Source organism: Triturus cristatus, chromosome 10 (assembly GCF_964204655.1).
Source record: "Triturus cristatus chromosome 10, aTriCri1.1, whole genome shotgun sequence".
NCBI lineage: Eukaryota > Metazoa > Chordata > Amphibia > Caudata > Salamandridae > Triturus > Triturus cristatus.
The window spans coordinates 33247057-33268984 of record NC_140593.1 but is presented as its reverse complement, the minus strand read 5'-3'; positions in this window follow the sequence as shown (position 1 = coordinate 33268984).

The window sequence follows — 21928 nt, the reverse complement described above, 5'->3', positions numbered from 1 at the left end:
TAGTGTCTGTTTTTGTTTTTACATCAAATCAAACTGCATCTGACTAACCTCTGCTGTGACTCTGTATTAGACTGTCTGTAGCTTGCTTTCTTCTAGGTTTCACTGACCTATGACTCTCCCCTTATGTGGACTGCCTAGTAAGGCTAATGTAAGACTTAGAGAACCCATTGGTCCTAGGCTACTACTACTGCTAGTAAGGACTCCATACTACGACTAGTAGCACTAATGTCCTGTGCAGACTGCAGATTGCATTCCCAGTACAAGTAAGGTATAGCCTCAAGTTGGTGAATTGTGAGATGAGAAGGCTTTAGTTTCTTTTACTGTCTCATCATGCTCAATCAGTAATGGTGGTCACTCATGTTGGACAGGAGCAGGACCCCCCAAAGTAGTGTATTTTACTTTTTGCAATCCAGACCCAGTACCTTTTTTAGTAGTAGCAATTGATGGTGAACACTGAACAACTGTTACCGTGCACCATGGCAGGAAGGAAGTATGAGGACTGGAGTAGAAGGATGGCACCATTATTTTCCAACTAAGAGAGACCTTATGCCCGCCCGGTTGGCCACTCTTTCCTCTTTTAAAAAAATGAGATGCACCAATAGCTCTATTCACTGAATCCAGTCCTATGGGTTGCCATCTTCTTGAGAGGCTTTTCAAAAATTGCCACCAATAAAATGCCCAACTAGATTATATTTAGTTATTTTTGATAGGACATACAGTCTCCTGTACTCTAGGATCCGCATTGTAGATAGTGATGTGTTTGGTGTGTATGTATTATTAATTATGTATTTTAATCTTGCTAATGAAATAAATAAATTGGGGAGGCGTATATTAGGGGTGGGCGGAATTTGCGTAATTGCGTTACGCAAATCTCCGCGAAACGGTAAAAAATCTCCGCGAACACGCAGAAATTCCGCGAACACGCGGAATTGCTTGTTCGCGATGCTTTTTTCCTGTTCGCAATTGCTGTTTGCGTGCTCGAGGAGAAATATCTCGCGAACATGCATTTTGAGAACGCGAACAAGCAAAAATTTCGCGAAATCGCGGAAAGCAGACTTTTGAGCAATTTCGTGTTCTCCGCGGAACGCGAAATTACACAAATTCCGCAAATTCCGCGAGCGGAACGGAATTTGCCGCCCAGGCCTAGCGTATATGGCATCTAAAAAATTGGATTTTCTTTTTCAGGCGTACCGACCACTAGTGCCGGGGCCAGCGGTGAGGACCATGCCTCTCTGGAGGGAGCGGATGTGGCAGCCACAGGGGGTGAACCAGCAGCAGTGCTGGGCAGTGGTAAGTCATATTCCTTGCTTATTGAGAATGATGACTACACTTGCTGCAAGCGTGTACCCTCAGTACTAGTACACTGTACTTCTGCTGAGGCTAAGTTGTTGTGAACAATGAACAGTTGAAGATGACACCCTGGCCTTTACTTAAACATTAGCATTATCTGGCGGGGGGTGAGTAACTAATGGCATATTCTATATTCAACTCAGCAAAGTGAGTTTTATGATGAAGACAAACAGTCAGACAACATGTATGACTGACAGAGAAATATGCGTGGGTGAAGGAAGGGGCCCCGGATTGCATAGGTGGTAGATAAAGATGATAGGAATATGATGCATGGGTAGTTGAAGGATGGGAGGAAGGTGAAAGAGAAAGTAGAAAGTATGCCTGTCTGGGTGAGTTAAACTGTAAACTGTATGGGTAAAAGGAATCGTCCGGGGGTTTGAGGGATCAAACTCTAAGGCAAGCAAGGGCGCATGGCATGGGTGGTGGTTGGTTATATCTAAATGTATGTTGTTGTCGGTGAAAGCCGGTTTATGACAGCCATGTTTGGATTGATGGATGGATGCCTGGATGGTATCATATAGTAGGTGAAAAAAGAGTCAGACTGGATTAAGAGAATGCAAAAGAAAATTAAACCGGGCCAGAGTACCAACGCCAAGGGTGAAGAAGATTAAGAATAAAATAATAATAATGCTAGAAGAGCAATGCACTGAATGTAAATGAAAAAACAAGCCCTGGGAAGAACATGAACTATTTTGTTGCAAGGTTTTTGATTCAAACGTTTGAGGTTGTACTTGTATTTCAGAAGGGAATACTCCCTTGACCCACTGTAGTTTGCAAGCACAACATATTTATTGTGCATGACTATTATTATTTACCCTGCCCATAATCGCCTCCCTACGACTCCGAGGACCACTTCCGCTCCAGTCCCATCCCTGTGTCAGCCATGGGTGGCCTATCGGCTGCATTGGTAACTAGTACTTACAAATCACTCAGTATGTCTTCGACACGTGAGTGACATGATGTTGTGCCGCCGTTTCCCATGACATCCATTATATGTCATCATTAACCATCATCATGTGCCTTATTGCAGTAGTGTAGTCAGGGTGAAAGTGCTTGAGCATTTGTTATTGATTTTACAGAGTATGGCCATAATGGAAATATATAATTGTGTAGTACAGCTGCCCCACATGCAGACAGTAGTAAAGTACATGTGTCAGGACTAGTCAATACTGCCCCCGTTCTGGCTTAAGTAAATTGAAAACTTCAAATTTCCTTTGGAATCGGCTCCGTCGTTTTATCCCGCTAAGGTCAGTTCAGACGAAATGCAGGTCCTGTAATTTTCCCATTTAAGATGGCCACCGGGAGTTCTTCCATTTTTAGTGTTTGGTTCTAGTGTTTCTTGGAATAGGAGAGTGTACTGGTTTTCGTGCGTGCGCGCCTTGCGCACACCGCACTTCAACAGGCAAATTTTGAGGAGAAGGCTGTGTTCTAGTGCAGTGCATTCTCCGTGGGTATTATCCAGTCAAGAGATTAGTGTCTTAGTCCTCTCAGCTTCACATTCTTGGCAGCCTGTCAAGATGCTTTCCGAGCTGTTCGAGTTCCGCCTTCCTGTGAGAAGATTTTGGCGGAAAGGTTTGTTTTTTCAGTCAGCGGTTCGGTGTTCGCTGACTGGATTATTTGTGAAAGAAGGGCGACGAAACTGTAAGTTCATCATTCCTAATTTTGCAGTATTCCGCGTTTCAGCAAGTCATTCCTGGCAAGTTACTCGACTCAAGCATTTTGGCTTTTGAACATAATAGCGCTAGTCTGAAGTGCAGAGAAGAGAGAAGCTTAAGGCAGCACGTTCCTGGAGTAAATATTCTTTGCTATAATAGCTGCTAGTCTTGGCAGTTTGCAAAGACTTTTAAGGAAATTACCTGCGCAATTAGAATAACATTAAGACACTTGCCTTTAGAGAGAGGCTATAGAAAGGCAACTATTGAGAAAAGGAAGCAGTGAATTTCTATTAAATTAAGACGTTTCGAGATAATTGCCTGCACAATTAAAACTACAAAAAGACTTTGCCTACAGAAAAAAAGACTATAGAAAGACAACGACTAGTATAAGGAAGCAGTGAATGTCTTTTCAGTGAGAACATCCACAATTCACCTATCTGAGTTAAATAGTCTTCTAAAAGCGTATGTAGGAATATATGTATCTAGGCCCAGGCAATCAAGGCCCAGAAAACATCCTTGGTATGACCACGCCTGTAAATGCGCAAAGAGGAATATGCTTGTAGCAATTAAATCTAAAGATGGACCTACTATTAGGGCATCTAGATTGCTGTACAAGAAGGAGCTGACCAGGGCTAAGAGTGAGTGGGAGGAATCTAAGTGGAACGATCTAAGAGACGCACTCCTCTCTAAGGATTCTAGGACCTTTTGGGCTATTGCCACCTCAGCGTCGAGTGGCGAACGAACGCTAGAGGTTCCAAACATTGCTCCTCTAGTTTGGGAGGCGCCAAGGGCATTTCTGTGCCACGATCGGGACAATAGACCACCTCCTGGGACCTTTGCAGCCTCAGACTTTACACCCGAATATAGCCAGTCTGGACCTTTGGCCTTTTGGACAGGGACTAGTTTACCGGATCCTCAGGATAGGACTGATGGTAACTATCCAGATTCAATTACTTTCAAGGAGGTAGAATCTGTGATTGAGGGTTTGCCCCCAAACAAAGCCCCAGGACTTGATAAGCTCCCGGGGGACCTCTTTTGCTCTCAACCCAAAATTTGGGCCCCATATTTGACTGTTCTGTTTAATGAGGTTCTGATGGGTTCTGTATTGCCAGACACGTGGCTAGGGGCCGAGATTGTACCAATCTTTAAGAAGGGCTGCCCACTAGCCCCATCTAATTATAGACCCATCTGTCTATTGGATTCCACTCAAAAATTGCTGGGCCGAATTCTATTGAACAGACTGCTAGATTGGATGGAGGCAAATAAAGTACTGACTCCTCTACAAGCTGCCTTTAGAGCAGGCATATCTACCTTGGACCAGATCTTTCGGCTCCAGGTCCTCTTTTGGAAAACAGCAAGAGTGGAGGGTGGCAGCCTCTACCTTGTTTTTGTGGACCTGCGGGCCGCATTTGATCTGGTCCCTAGGGAGAAACTTTGGATGGTATTGAAGGACCTCGGTCTCCCATCTTACCTACTTGATGTGTTGATTCGCCTCCACACAGGGAACTTTGCACAGGTGAGGTGCGGGAAGAATGGGGAACTATCTGCACGCTTCCCTGTAACTCGGGGGGTACGACAGGGCTGCGTATTGGCCCCTACATTATTCAGCCTGTATGTCAGTGGATTGATTGACGAACTAAATGGTATTAAGGATACTGATGCCCCACGACTGGCTTCTGGTCGGGTGCCCGCTTTGATGTTCGCGGACGACACATTGTTGTTATCCCGGACATCATCGGGCATCCAGCGGGTACTGGACGGGATCGCGACCTTTTGTGCTTCGCGGGGATTGGAGATCAACTTGGGGAAAACCAGGTTTATGATCTTCAATCCCCCGAGGCACACACGCCCGAATCCTCTACTGGGGGGTGTCCCCTTGGAAAGAGTCAAGACCTTCACATACCTGGGGGTCACGCTTACTGAGAACTTTGCCTGGGCTGCTCAAGTGGTAAAATCTTCTTTGAGGCTATCTCAGATATCGGGGGGTATTGGTAGACTCCACAGAACTTCTACTTTCAAACCTATTACCCCTGTATTAGAGATCTATAAAACCCAGGTTAGGTCCGCAGCATTGTACGCTGCAGAACTGTGGGGTCATACAAATACATCCAATCTTCGGAAGGTTGAACAAGCCTTCATGCGTGGTCTGGTTGGCCTCCCCCAGAGTACGCCTTTAATACCATTGCGATTGGATATGGATTTGGTTCCCGTTAATGACTTGGCTGCCACACGACCCTTACTTTTTTGGAGAAGGCTCTGGTCTGTCCCTGAGCTTGAATTTTTTAGAGCAGAATTTAGTGCAATCTGGCGGATGCTAAAATGTAAGAATATTCCTTGGCTACTCCATATAAAGTAGGGGTGGGCGGAATTTGCGGAATTAACCTTCGCAAATTATCGCGAGAATGTTTAAAATTATCGCAAACAAGCAGAAATATCGCGAAGATGCGGAAGTTTTTTTCCGGCATGTTCGCGAGATTTTCTGCATGGTTGCGGGTCGCCAACTTACCCATGTGGTTGCTTGCGGGCGCGGCCATCTTGTTTTGAGTTGTTCTCGCGGTGCATGATCGCGAGAAGAAAGACGTGATCGCGCGACGCATGACGTCACTGCGGGCGCGAACTGTCGCGAGACAGCGCAAATGGCTAAAAACAATACAACATCTCATGGAGAACGCGACCGGATCAAGAAAACTTGTCGGCGAACGCAGGGATTCAGGTAAGGCGATCGCGCGCGCGCGAGAATGTATCATTTTACAGCGCGAGCAAGAAACAAATTATCGCCAAGCTGCGGAAACCGGAATTTTTGACATTTTCGCGCTCTCCGCGGAACGCAAAAATGTCAAATTATCGCAATTTCCGCGAACGGAACGAAATTTTTGCCCAGGCCTAATATAAAGTCTTCCTTTTACCAAATTGGCCTTCCCCAACTTTGGGATACTTCGGATATCAGCTGTACGAGGACTCAAAGGTCTGAGATACTGGCAGCTGTTAGACTTTTTAACTGCAATATATTAAGCTGCTCAACTTCTCTGGGCAGGTTGACCTCCGAGTTCCTATTGATGAAAACTGAATCTAAATTGGAGGTATTTCTGGACGTAGTACAGCCTCCACTGGCGAGAAAACTTTATACCCAGTTGAGATATGGTTGCCTCCCAATCGGGGTGTTCACATCAAGCTGGGGAAAATCAATCGAGGCCAACTGCCCAATATGTAAAACATGTAAAGAAGATGTTGTGCACATTTTGTTCTTTTGTCCAGCATATAGCATGACCCGAAAATGCTGGCTTTTCCCTTTGTGCAAAAAATTGGGCCTCAGAAAATGTGTACAAGGATGCAGAGTTCTAACCTATGATACCAACCCACTTCTTGTTTACGCAGTTTCCCGTTTCCTATTTGGCATGTGGCGGAGAAGGATGAGTTTTATTAACACCTAGTAATGGCTTATCAGTTTTTACCTTTTTATCAACTGATCATGATAACTCATTGTTTCAGAATTGTTTTTTAATTAACATTTTCTATTTATGATCTTATTATTGTACTTGTATATATTCTATTGTACTTTTATGGTCTTCCGACCAAAATAAAGTTATCATGAAATATATATATATTATTCTTACCAACCTTGCACCTGCTGTCTGCTTATATTGAAGAATACAAGGAGAGATAAATCAACAATATCTACAAACTACTTCATAGATTTACTAAGAGAGAGGCAAGCCACTGTAGAAGGACAGGTGAAGAATAGGGAAAGGTTATTCACCACAATTTCAAGGAATTTGGGTTGGGCTTATTAGGTACTAAAGATTATTGTGTTTTTTAGATGCCCAGCAGTTTCAAGATAGAATTCCAGTGAGGAAGAGGCATTGCAGTGGAGTCTCTCTTTTCATTCCCATTCCCCTTTCCCCTTCTTTACTGACAGTGAATTACATTCGCTTTCAGTGAAGGTTGGAATTTGGCGAAAGGTTTTTCAGAGTCAATGAAAACCCAAGTAAGAGAAGTCCTTCTGCTCCTGTGGAAACTCAAGTATTCAGGTGCGTGATACTCTCGTTCTGATTTGACAACATGAGTCTGTGACACAAGTGTGTCTGTCTAGGCCAGGGCACAAGCTGACTGAGCTGGCATGCCTACAAGATTAATTGTGCTAAACAAGAGAGAGAAAATGAATACTTCTATTATACTCCATACTTAGTGCCTAAAAGTATAATCACCACATCCAAATCTTAGGGGCAGAGGAAGGGAAGTGAGGAGGAGAGAAGGATACACCAGCTGCTAGTGCTAATGCTACTACTGTGCCACTTTAATTTTTATGTGTGTAATTTAATTTAGTGTTACTGTTTTTCTAAGAGTATTGGTTACAATTCTCTATTTTTCCTTTCTTGATATGGCTACTCCTTCCCAAACCAGTAGGCAGGAGTTGGCGGTCAGGGCCCGGCAAAGGAATCTGGAGGCCATCTGGGATGAATATCGGCAGCTGGTTGTCCTGGCGGAGGAGGAGTCAGCGGCAGCTTCATCCTCCAATGCCCCGGGGCCCAGCCAGCTCCCCCGTGCCTCCGGTGGTACGGCACCGTGTTCTGGCAGCCACCCGCGGCCCATCACCAACATCTACTGCTGCTTACCCCTGTTGTTCCTGCAGCAACTTTTGGTGCCGCATGCTTCTCAGGGTAGCGTGCCTGGAGGCCAAGCTGGAGGAGGTCCTGAGAACTAGCCGGCACCTCCGCCACTAAACATCATCATCACCGACCTCAGACCTTGACTCTTCCTCTTAACCCCTTTTTGATCTGTTTTTGGTGGGTGGGATGGTGGGACTAGTTGGGGAACCTTGGGGTTTACTTTTTCTTGAACTTGGACATGGACATTTCTTTAATTTACTGGACATTGGTTGGGGTTAGGGAGAGAGGTGGGTCAGGTGTTGTGGGTTTTTCTTCTAGTTTATATTTGTTATGGTAATAGATTTATAGTTTTCCAATACATATGATACAAATGTTTTCTGGGGGGAGGTTGCTCTTTTACATCACCCTGTTTGTTTTGTTTCTTCCTTTTGCTGTAGGGCCGTAGCCAGTTTTCAAAATCTGCCAATAGTGTAACACACCGACAGATAGATGCAGAGCCTCACTTGTCCTACTACTGTCAGTCTCTCCTCCTAGTCTGTGCATTCTGAAACTAAAACCCCTTTCTAGTATGTACTTGGAAGGATGTGAGTGTGCAAATTAATTAATTTCCTATTACATTACTGACTCCCCCATACTTCTTCTCTTATCTGTGATTGATGTTTAGGCGGAGCAATGTCTGCATGGTGATTGTTTGGTTTCCTAAGGTGCCATGGTGGGTGGTGGTAGCAGTAGTAGACAGTTGCATTTGCCAAAAAAGAAAATGAGACAGTCAGTCTCCTGAGGGAGACTAGGGAACGAGTACTAGAAGTAGAGTAAGTAGTAAGTACACAAGAATAAGACTGCCAACCAAGAAGAAAGTGATGATGAATAATATTGATATTAAGCAATGGTAAAGTAAATTAAACCTAACGGTGGCAGGGATAGCCTAGTACAAGTTACAATAAATTGAAGTAGAGGAGAACATGCCGGCCGGGTGGAGGCGTGTGGCAGGAGCTCCACCAAGTGTTCATATGGATGTGTTATGCAGGAGGAACATTTTGGAAAATGTTAGAGGGCAAAATTGAAAGTAACGGAGAGTACATCGGCAAGATCGTCATCTGCGGCCATACCTTGACATAAATGTGAGCATTGAGGTGGAGCGGTGTCTCTTTCCAGTAAGGAAGAGGAGCTGGCTGTGTTGGTCGAGAGGCTCTGTGCTCAAACGCCGCAGCTGCAGTGTTGATTTGAGGAAGGCGCTGTGACCCAGATGTTTCTCTATTGGTTTGTTTCTTTCATCTTTGAGATTTTTGTATGATTTTTTTTAGGTTAATTGGGGTTCGGCCCCTGCAAGAGCGGTATGGGACTCTTATGAAGCCTATTTAAGGGGGATCTTGATAAGTTGTGCAGCAGCTAAGAGGAGGGTCTTTCGAGAGGAAATTAGAGAGGTGGAGGAGAAGATAAAAGCAGCTGAAGAAGACATGGTTAGCAATAATCAGATAGAATCCAGACAACTCAATTGTTGGACTTGAAACTTAAACTAGCTTCTAGCCTCAAAAAAAGGGTAAGGGAGAGATGGGAAACAAGTAAACTAAAATATTTTAAGTATGGGTAAAATTGTGGGAAGGTATTAGCCTGGGAGATTAAGAAGGATCAGGTAAAGAATCTAATACAGGAAATAATGTGTCAGAGTACAGGGAGGAGTCTAACAAATAGAAAAGAGGCGTAGGGGGCTTTTTATAGTTACTTAAAAAAAATTGTATGAAGAGGATCTAGTGACATCAGAAGAAGAGAGGGATAGGTGGTTGAGTCAGGGCTTGGGGAACGTTTTGGAGGAGGAAAAAAACTTGACTCTGAATGAGGAAATTCAGGAAGGGGAACTGGAATGAGCTATGAAAAAGGGTAAACGAGAGAAAGCTTCTGGCCCAGATTATCTACCATTGGAACTGTATAGTGATCTAGCAGATACACTGTCCCTGATTTTAACTAAGTTGTATAATGAGATCTTTATGGCAGGGGCGGGAAGAGGAGTGGCGCCGCGGCCAGGGCGACTGACTCCGGAATCTGGGGATCACGGTTTGGGCGCCGGCGGCAGATTAGCCCAGCACCATGTGACTCTGGGCAATAGCTTGCTTAATCTTCCCGACGGCCCCCAGCGCCTAGAGACCCTTACGGGTGATTGTTCGCGCTTTACAAATGTGGATTATTATGGGATTATTATGGGGCACCTCAATCAGAATCATGGGCAGAAGCCACAATTTCTCTAATCCTGAAACCTGGCAAGAGCAAGAACAGCTGCGACTCATACAGGACAGTGTCACTTTTGAATAGTCACTATAAAATGTTCTAAAAAATTCGAGCGGAAAGGCTAAATGGAGTTATGGGGGATTTGGTGCATGATGACCAGAAGGGGTTTATGCAAGGAAGGTCACTACATGAGCTTACTTATTCCCTTATAGGGGCAATAGATTTGGCTACAGCAAATAAAGCTTCTTTAGCAGTGATTGCGATAGATGCAACCAAAGCGTTTGATGAGGTCAAATGGGAATTTTTACTATAAGGTCTGAAACCTGCTAAGTTAGGGGACAGATTCTTTAGAGCAATAGCAGGATTCTATAAGACCCTAAAGGCAAAAATCTTAGTAAATGGGATATTAACACCAGCTTTTAACATCATGAGAGGGACGAGACAAGGATGCCCTTTATCCCCTTTATTGTTCATCTTTATATGGAGCCATTCGCAAGAAAGCTGAAGGCAGATCAGAGGATTGTTCCGTTTCAATGAGGAGGTTGGGAAAATAAATTGGCATTGTTTGCTGACGACGTGCTGTATATACGGCAGACTTGCAAAATACAATGGTGCAGGTAGTAAGAATAGCTGAGGACTTTGGAAGAGTTTCTGGGTACAAGATAAATAGGGGAAAGACGGAGATAATGATTTTGAATTTGGATAGTGGGGAAGAAAGACCCACAACTGAGAAGAGATATTTGGGAGTTAGAGTGACCCAGGACATTAATAAAATGGTGGAAACACATTTTAACAGAGTAAAGAAAGAAGTATGTGATTTGATGGCAGGTTGGGCACACCTACCCCTTATAATATTTTAGAGAGTGAACTTAGTAAAAAAGATTATTCTCCTGAAGCTCACTTTTCTATTTAATACTTTACCTTTGCCCTTTAAAGAAGCATGGCTTATGAAATTACAGGGAAAGATTGGTTCATTCATATGAGCTGCTAAAGGCTCACGTATCTCGTGGAAGAAACTGCAGAAGAGAGAAAATGGGGGTCTGGCTCTACCGGATCTGCAATTATACGCGTGGGCCTTCCAATTAAAAAATTGCAGGATGCTTTTGGATAAACCTTGGGGATCAGAAATTGGAAGGCTATTCTCTGGATTGCTAAAAGGAGTAGAGGGAGGTGATTCAGGCTTCATGATGAAGTTCTCAGGTCCAAAATACTTCAAAAAGGTTCAGTTAAAAATTCTTCAAGGTTTGGTGGAAACCTGGTATAAGATAAGAAGGAAACTAAAAATGCCATACTACAGTAATATGGCCCCTATTTGAGATTCACCAGGGTCACCCGACTGGATGAAGAATAAATTGGCAGGAGCTTTAAGGAATTCCGGTACAGAGAAATGGGAAGAGGGAGAGCAACTGATTTCCTGGGAAAGTTTTCAATGCACAACAAACTATAAAGTCTTAAGATTTAAATATTTACAAATTCAGAGTTGGTTTCAGTCTTTGGACAATAGGGAAGGAGGTTCAAGTGATTTTGAAGAAGCTCTGATTTTTGATGGACCTAAGAAAAAGAAACATCACAGTGGTACTGACAGCTGATGGAGGAAGTCGAGGCGGAGTTTACGATGCCTCAAGAATTGTGGGGGAGAAGCTTGCCAGAACCAACTCTGGAGAAGTTATGGCAACTGTCTTTTTCTATGCTATATCAAGCGATCAAAACTGCCTATTTAAGGAGGAAGCATCTTTTCTCTATCTACAGGGTATATTGGACACCACATAAGTTGTCAAGAATCAGAAACAGAGGAGAAGTGGTATGTCTTAAATGTGGTCAGAGTATGGCAGATGATTTACACATGTTCTTGAGATGTTCAAAGATTCATGTATTTTGGGTTGAGGAGAATAAGGCATTGATCAATATTTTGAAGATAACATTTCAGGTAAGCCCTATACTTGTTTTCTTTGGTGTAACCCAGGAAGTTAGCAGATATGATAAAGATAAGCAAACATTAATATTTTATGCAGTGCTGTTGGCACGTAGAGAAATATGCAAAAAATGGACTAACTCGAATCCTCCCATGTATATAGAGTGGAGAGCATCTTTAGAATAAATGTTTAGGTTGGATGCAGTCTCTTTCGAAAAGAAGGCATATGCTTTTTGGCTCCCGATGGTGGAATGGCTGGAACAGTATAGATAATGATTAGGATGAGGATAAGAAGGGACGGTCCAATGATTAAGCCTAAACCAGACCTCAGCAAAGCACATATCACTCCCATTCCTTTATGAAAGTCGACTATAAGGGAAAATGCGGTCAAGTGCAACTGGCAGGGTTTTTGGTCAAGTGTCGCAGTATCAGATGCTCCTGTCCAAGGGAATGGTTTTTCGGATGGAAGTGCTGTGGATAGTGAATCTGAAGCTAATGAGGACAAAAAACAATGAAGTAGTGGAATCGACCTGTGAAGTGGACAAGCGTACCCTTTAGTGCTGGAAGGATGATAAATCCATGACGGCAATTAATAATTAATAATGGGTTAATATAATTATGTTCCTCTTGGAAAAAAAAGAATTGAGAATACTACTGAGCATGGGTGGGCTCTGGGCAATCTATTCTGTTGCCAGTGTGGCTGCTAATATATATATAAATATATACTTAGAGCCGAAGAAGATCCTTGCCCTGCCTTGAATTAGTGTTGCTTGCTTGCTTTCACCACATCCGCCCCAGCAAGTGTGTGATCAATTATTGGTGTAAATTTAATTTAGTCACACCTCAATTAATCATACATCCAGGTGGAAGAGGGTTAGGGTTTGTTGAATGGTTGGGAAGGGGTATTTGAGGGAAAGGTTTGACAAAGACAAAGACGACACATGGACAACACACAATCTTGGCAGACGACCATCATATTCACAAATCTGTTACAGGAGGAAAAGGAAATGCATGCATGATGTGGTTAATGATAAGTTGTACTAAGCAGACTAGCAGACAGCACAGGGCAGAGGTATATTATTAATTATTATTATTATTGTGCGATTGCCTTGACTGTCTGCCCTCAGAGAGACCCAACTTACATACATTTCATTTATGTTCTGTTGTGTCGGGCTTCCTTTTAAAGCTAGCAAAGGAAATTAACAAGCATTTGAAATGCAATCGTTCTTGCGTTCATGCGAGTTTGAGCTATTGGCATTGTAAATGACAATGTCTTTTATTTATGTTTCGTATTTTAAAACAGTAAATAAAAGGCTTTGTTGTTTACAATAGTAAAAGCTTAAACTCTCACAAATGCTAGACCTATTGCATTGCAAATGCTTGTTAGTTAATTTGCCATGTAGAAACGCAGCCTTTGAACGACATGAATACATATGTTTAAAAAGCGCACAAACGCTCCTTTAAATAAGAATTTTTGTTTGTGAAAGTTTCCCAACACTCCTTTATGAAGAAATCACCACGAAACAGTTAGCAACCCCAGCGCCTTGAGACCCTCACGAGTGATTTATCACGCTTTATAAATCCGGATTGATTGATTGATTAGTGAGTGTATAGACAGCTGAGGAGCGTGTGCGGGCCAAGTATTAAATATATGTTCTATGTGCTACCAAGATCATAAAATTAGACTATTCTATGCTGCTGTATTTTAAACAAATATTTGCAACGGTGTCTCATCGGACAAATGGCTACATTACAGTTATTGTGGCCAGGATGTTTTCCCCGAAGGAGTCACTGGAAAACCTTATGGTAAACAGCATGTTTTAAAGCACGTTCGGCCAGCAACTCTTGTCAGAGTTAGGCAAAATGTAAATATGACTTTGCCAGGTGATTTTATTTACAGACCAAAATATGTGGTGCTGCTTCTTCAGTGTGTAAATGACATTCAGCATTTTTTTTATGCTGTGGCCCTAGAAGATTGTGCGATATGCCCAGAATCACAGGATGCTAAGCCGACGCTGAGACTCGTACCTGGACACATCCTCTACTCACCTGCTTTGTAACCCCGCCTTCCCCCGCTTGAACTTTATATTTAACTTTCTGCCACTTTTTAAAAGCACCAGCGGCTACTGTTCTGGTGGGGATGTGTAGGCCCATTATTGGAATAAGAGCGGATATGGCAGGATGGTGCTTATTAGTGACAATCTGTGACTTTACCAGTCCTTGCTGGTCTACTGGTTCGCTTGTGAGCTGTCAGTTTGAAGCTCACATGACCAAAGTACTTTATGTGCTCTTGGTTCTAATATCTGGTGAAATGAAAGCGGTTAGAAGTGGTCTAAAACGTTTAATAAGCACTATCCACAACAACACTTCCGTCTGTCTAGCTGGCACTTCATCTACTCACTTCTCTGGTACAAAACTACCATTTGGCCTCAATGTTTATTTCTCACCTTGCGTGAAGTGATTGTGCCGTTTTATAAATTATCCAACGGGGCAAAGTGCTCTATAACTACATACATTTAAATAAAGAACTGGATAGTTACATATAATCAATTGTTCCCCTATCTTGTCTTGGATGTTTGCTGAAGGCAGTAGTGCCTCGTCCAGATAAGGCATATTCAAGCATCACGTTCCCACCAGAATGCCTCATTTAAGTGACCGTGTGGAGGTGTCTCAGGGGAGCCAGGTGGGGCGGCCAGGCAACTAAGCTCTGAAAAGAGGCTTGAACGTCAGAAAGGACGTCTAGGTCCTTCATCCAAGCAGTGCTTAATTTGAGCCCATGGTTGCAGGTCACACCCACCAGGAAGTCATTTGTTTGGACTGAGACTTACATCATCAGATTTTGACCCCAAAAAAACCTCCAAAAAAGATGAAGGGGGGCAGGGTGATAGAGGCATGAAGTGAAATCAAGACAGGACATGGTATTCAGCAAGCCCGACATTCGGCGGTGACAGGCTTGGGACGAAAGGGTTGGGTAATGGCATGTATTCTTTTAGACATTAAGCAGTGGCTTTGCATTGCCTTCTAGTTCCCACCCCTCTCCACGAGCATTGAACATGGGAGCAACTGTCATCAGTGTACGGCCAAAAATGTCAACTGTGAAACAGTCCGACTTGAATAAACTGTGGGGGATATTCACAAGAACGTGTGATAATCATCGCCGCAATTGGTCAACACAATCTTTCATATCGCCGTCCATCGCGTGAAAATAACTCTGTGTCAACGTCCTAGTCACAACACAGCAGTAACATTCAATAGTCAAATGTCCGTGATAAGATTACTGGGATGGAGATAAAAATCTGAAACCGAACAGGAAAAAACCTGCGAAGGGTCCATCTGCGATAAAAATTGCAGTGATAAGCCGCTCCAGGCCTGCAAGTCCCACAAGTCAGGCGGGAAAAATCACTATAAAAGTGGCAACAAAAAACAGAAACAAAACACATACAACTGCGAAGGACCATGGAGGTAGCCGGACCAAGTACAGAGGACAACCAGAACCCCACAACCCCCATTGAGGACAAGCCTGGGACCATCACTGGGGAGACGGTGGCAGAAGTTGGGGGACCGGAAACTGCACAACATGACCTGAGCCAACAGCAACAGGGTGAGTAACGACCATGGACTGGGGGGATGGGGAGAGATGGGCACAACGGCACACATGCACAAGTAAGTATAGCACATCTGCGGACAAACCATGCCCAAGAGTCATAACTCCGACCAAGAGCCCAATTTACCCAAGTCTGCAACATCTCAGCATTGCATAAGCACAGAAGTGAAAGGCACACCGCCTGAATGGGATATGGGCCAGCAAAATCAGAGCTGAAGGGGCAACTCACCCACAATGCAGCACACACACATAAGATGCAGAGCACCCCAACATTCACAAAAATGTGGTACAAACTGCAATACTTTCATAACAGAACAGAGGACACAACTGCTCCTGCTTGTGTTTAGAACATGGCCATTCACATGTGGCATAGCAGGAAACTGTGAGATGACAATGTAGACCTACAACCTCACATCCCCAATGGCGTAGAGATGCCAAGTGTCCCCTTCAAATAGGCGTCTCCTCATGAACAGTCACAATGTACATTGCCATGCAGTCTGACAGTAAACTTGTACAATGCGTGATAAGACATGTGAACACAATGCCAATCTGCATTTCCCCTTCACATTGCAGAGGGAGAATCAACACCTCCTGCAGAATAGACCCATATACTCAGCACTGATGATGAAAAGGACCTCCCCAACAGCTACACCGATGAACTGCAACAGCTCAGGGACAGCTCCGGCACCCCACCTCCAGGAGCATGGCAGCCCAGCTACATCCACGAGACCCCACCTCATGCACAGACCACACAGCAGGAAGCACCCACCAACATGGCTGCCTCCCAGGACCCTCACGACCTACACATGGCATTCCAACTAACCCTGGGTGTATTTTTTGTAGTAGCGCTACGCGTAGCTACGCGAAGTGCACTTCGCAATACGCGTAGCTACCCAAACTGCATAGTGTGGTAGGAAAAATGCTGTTCGCACTGATTGCACAGTGCCGGATGCTTGTCCGCACTGTGCAATCATTGCAAACGGCATCTTGCACAGTGCAAGCGGTTGTTTTCTGCTGCTCGAGTACATTTGTACTCAAGCTGCTGCTTTCTCAACGCGGACTAGTAGTTTCTAATCGCGAGCGTTCGCAAGCATACGTGACCACTCGCAATGAGAAACCTGACCTCCCCGCGTTGAGAATCTCGCCGGGAGGAATATTTTGATTTTGCTCGCGGTCGCCAACTTGACTTTGAGGACCGCGATCAAGCAAAAAATGCTGGCTACGCTACGTGTTTTTGCCCAGTACTACGTGTAATTCAAGGAGCGCGTAGTAGCGCAAACTACGCACGCTCCACGAGCGTAGCGTAGTCTTACGCCCAGGGTTAAATCCAACGCCATGAGTTAGGGTGCCAGGAGGAGATTTCTGACCAGCTGCAGGTGGGGTTCAACAGCATGGGAGCCAAACTAGATGCCACATGAAAGTATGGATGAATTCGGGGATGTGATTCCACAAGAAGGTACTCCCTGGGTACTGCTATCAATGCACATGTAAGGCCATGACCCAGATAGGCATTGAGACACACATTGTCATTCAAATCAACACTCATCACAGTTGAATACAAGTGAAGGTGCATAGACGTATTAGCATATGCGTTTCAGTACAGTCAAGATAAGTGCCCCAACATGCAGACCAATGCAGCAGTATGTCAGAATGAGGAACGTTGCCAAGCGCTGATGTCCACTCCAGGGGAGTGCGTCACCTTTCACAGGTGTGTGTTAAGCCGCTTTGTTGTCCGCTCATGTATTCGGAGTCCAGGTGAATGCAGCCATGTCCACTGTTGTCGTGGGATATGTGACCAGATCATCAAGATGCAACAAGGTGTCAGGACATGTGCAATGTGTGGCTGCAGGTATGTAGTTACTCGTCCATGAAAGCGATTGCCGCTTCGTAGGCTAACATTTCCAACATGAGGTTGTTGTCGACTTCATCAAACAGGACAGCGAGTCCATCCATTAGCAGGTCCGGACAGATGTGCTGCGTCCACCCCCTTTCACCAACTTGCACTACAGCCCAATAGGGGAGCGGTTCAATGTGGTCACTGCACCTGAGGATTTGTGCAAGCTCCCAGGTCCAGCTGCCAGCATGTAAGCCAAGTATCAAGGCATTCCATAAACGGGTATCACGGTGACACTCCTGGTCATGGGCAAACAGGGGGTGCACACACATGTCAAAATCCAGTTAAGCTACCTTCCTGTTGGATAGGCAGACATGCACCACTCCAATGTGCATGATCGACAATGCAACACAGGCTGAACGCAGATGACGTTGGCAAGGTGGAAGCTTAGCCAGTAACTGATACACATCACTGCCAATGGCAGTGCCCCCAGTAAATGCAGCATACGTGCACGGTACAGATCCACGTGACAGGGGTTGTGCATGTGTCCGGGATGTTTGGCCATTGCGTCAGTGGTTCTGGGTAAAGTAGGCACTGATCTAACCAGTGCCAGCTCTGTGGATGAAATACCACATCTCGGATCAATGAGTTCTTTTAGCGTGCAACTGTTGTAAGCCTGGGATGTTGTAAAAGTTTGAAGGCCATTCCATGCAAGATAACTTCGAGAAAAGACTTCTGTCGGTGGGGTGTGTATACGTTGTTCCTTCTTTGGGCTGTGCGTAGTGTGGGAGTCGTCATCAGCTGTTATGGATTCTGTCAGGGGGTGCCGGGCACATGCAATTCCGGTGTCAGAGGTGCAGATGTGCTCCCGCCCGATAGTTCAAACAAAGGAACTTTCATCCCAATTTTAATTTGTCATCTGCTTGCATTCAGGAAATGTAATGTGGCTTGTAGGGGGTGGTGTTTGGGATGTGTGCGAATTTGGGATTCATGTTTGACATGTCTTGCATGTGGTATATGAGCGGCATCACTCTGTGTTACGTTGCCTCACAGCTGCTCCTCACTCCCCCGAGCCTATTTACTTGTGTGCGCTGCGCAGTTGCATCGCTTGCACTCCTAAGACACACAATTGTCATGCCTGTCTGCACATGTCCACAAGCCTGACAACGACACTGTGATGTTGGCCGTTGTAGGTGGTGGGCCACGTGAGTGTAGGCCAATGGTAAGGATAGGGCAGACACAGATGTAGAGTACATGCCTGGCTGAACTGGTGCAGCTAATGTGTCTAGGCATTTGTCTCATGCTGCGTCAATACAGATTGACACAACACTTGGCATGTATTATCCTGGACCCCCAGCGGCCTTGCGCTCCTTCATTACTCCGTTTGTGCCAGCCCACCCTCCGGTTGCATGCTACATTGCAACATTTTTGTTTACAGGGGGGGACGGGACTTAGCTACATGTCCAAGCTCTTCTCCAATGCCTGGGGTAACATAGTTGTTGCCGCTGTTCCCACCTCTCCACACATTCTGCCATTGTGTGCCTGGGGGCCATGCCGATTTTGGAACGTCCGCTGTCCTGTTCTGCGCTGCCTAGGTGGTAGTCCGGGGGGCAGTCCAGGTGGGTCTGGGGGGCGGTCCTGGGGGTGGTGGTGGTAGGTGTTGTGGCGCTCTTGGGTCTCCAAGCTGCATGATCATTGTCTCCATGGCATGTGTTGATCTTCAGGTGTGGCTCTAGGCTGGGCTCCCTTTCATACTGTAGGTAGTCGTCCTTCTTAACACCAGTAAAAGGCAGGTGTTAAATCCGTGCTGCTATTGCTCCTTATTTTCTGTTTTTGGGTTGCATTGCATATCTGACTGGGTGTTGAGAATGTCACGAAGTGGTGTTTTCGTGGTTTTTTTGCACGGGAACGCCTACTTTGCATATCCTTAGGGTTAGTTGCCGCTCTCATCTGTGGCGATGTTTTTTGTGGGAGCTATCACTGGTAAACTGGCGATATGGGCAGTTTGAGCCAGCTTGTGAATGGGGTGATGATTCTTATGCCACTTTTGCTGTGCTAAAGTGCCGATAACTCGGCGATTAGTCCTTGAGATTATGCCCTTGTGTCTTCCCAGTTCGCCACAATTGGTGATCTTTGACAAATCACGGTATTAAGGGCCTTAAAAACAAAGCTTTTTGCACTTTTCAATAATTTGTGTTTTACAACTGCGGGTAACATGATTTGTACAAGATCCATATGGACTTAAAACAACTTAAGAAATTCTTTAATTGTACTACTTGGCTATAAAGAACATACAAACTAATTTTTTCATATGATGCTTTCAACGCAGTGTTTAAGAGCTGTTCTATTTATGGCCAAGTGGAGAGCTTCCTATTGTCCTTGTCCTACTGTGAGATACATTTTAGGAGCATTGTTTGGGAGATGCTAATAGAGCCACTAGGGCCAGGTAAATAAGAAAACAGAATGGGAGGGATTGAAATAATGACATGGGGAAAGGGGCCTGTGACAGAGATTAGATGGGATAAAGGGAGGGAGAGAAATGGAGACAGGAATATAGGAAGGGAGGGAGAGACATAGAGACAGGAATATAGAGTGAAAGGAAAGTCATTCCTAAAGGAACTGTTTTTGATTTAAGAATTTAAACATACGCAACCTAGCTGATATGGGTTTTTTGTTTTGTTTTCAGTGCCCTTTAAGATAAATGATTTTCATCTGTTTGAACTAAACAGTGTATTATTCCATTTCAGACTTGAAAAATATTATAAATGTCACATTAAAATGTTGAAATAATGGCGAAATAATTAAGCCAGGACCAAGGATTATATATATTGGCCCTCAGTCTGTTTAAATAAAAAGCAGCGCGCTAAAAATGGCAGCCAGATTCTCTTCTTTATAAAACTTTATTTACGCCCCATTTGGCCACCAATATATGACGTAACCCCTTCATTAGGATTACTTTAAGATAAATTAGCCATGCAATTTATTTTAATACGATTCACCTATACAAACAGTATTTTATTCGAACATATCTGCTGGCGAGTGTTGGTAACACGGCAACGAATGATTCTTAAATCACTGACACTGCTTCATTTCCCATTTGGTTTTATATGTGACTTTTATTTTAGGGACAGGGTTTAGCGAGGTACGTTGATGCTAAATGAATAAACTAGAGATGCAAACCACTGAACAAAAACAATGGCCTGAGCGTCGAGGCAGAGAGTAAGTTATAGTTCATTTGGCTACCTAGGTCTTTGTTTTTGTTTTTTTTGCAGTTTTATATAGCGCCAACTCAACCCAAAGGTACCTGAGCACTTAACATGAGCACTAGTTGCATTACAGATGGACACATTCATTTTTCGGCAGGGTCACATTAAGTGGTTTGCCCAGAATCGCAGGATGTTTGAGCCTCCCACCAGACTTGAGCCTGGTTCCCCCGCTTAAAAGTCGTCTGCTCTAGCTGTTAAGCCACAGAAACGATGGGGGACATTATTAGTGCGTCAGCATAGTCATAGGGAAGACACCTTGGCATTATTTCCCAAAAACCCCGGGGAGCTATGGCATTGAAAATAATAGGCAAAAAAACTGATGGAAATGAAAACATTATGGAATGGCCCACCCCACAGATTTACTTCTCTCCGTGCATAATCTTGCTTCTCAGCTGACAAAAAACGGCAAGATGTGCCTGTGTCCATAAATACTGTGCATGCGGCAAGCGTGAAGCTGGTGCCGTGATTAGCGTGATGAATAACACGGGCTGCAATTAAAATTTGTTGTCCGCAAAGGTACACTTAAACATTTTCATTGTAGGGAAACTGAAGTTGGCCAGGACTCCCAAGTGAAACAAGAGGAACAAGCCCAATCCTCCTTAAAACAAAGCCCAAAACCAACTAACATCCTACTAAAAAGCGCCCAAATGATGGTCGACAGCGAAAATTGCTAAAAGGCTAAAAAATATATAACCAAGGAAGACGTAGGCATGGCGAAAGACGTACACCAATACAACTGTGGAATTAGGAAGTTGTGGGAGGGAGGAAAAGTGCATTTAAATGTAATCAGCTATAGTGCCGAAACTACAAACAGAAACAGCGCAGAAAACCAAGAAAAAAAGTAGTCCCCCAGAGAACAGACAAAGAACTGTAGTGTGATGAGACAATACTTAGTCCCTGCTGCATGGGAGGAATGGAAGAGAAAAAGGAGGGACAAAAAGGCAGGACTGACAACTGGCAAGCAATGATTTTTGAAGGACACTGCAACAAACAAATGAAAAGCAGAGGGATGGCTTTAAGCTAACATAGGAAATTACAATAGGTCTTTAATGCTAGACCTAAAAAATAGCTGTAGGGATATAAGCAAAGACTAAGAGCAAACATAATAAACAACAACACACAGTCGTAATGATTGAAGAGAAAAAGATGAATCAAATTAATTAAAAGATGATGAATGATACTATGTTACTGTATGTTATTACCCTGGTCAAATTGGGAAGTTGCATCTCAGTATTCCTCTTCTTCCTCCCTTCCATGGACGCTACGCCCGTCACTCTTGTGTGCCACTGCCTGCCCGGCGGATGCAAATTGGTAAGGTAAGTGTGAGTTGTTATTCCCAGTATAGCACAGGGTAAAGGCCGGCCTGTAAGTGTAGATGAAAAACACAGAAGTTAAAATTCATAAATTAAGGAGGAGTGCAAAAAGAACTCTTTCTGAGGCGGTATGGCTAAATCATGTCTACTCTGTTTCCAGCATT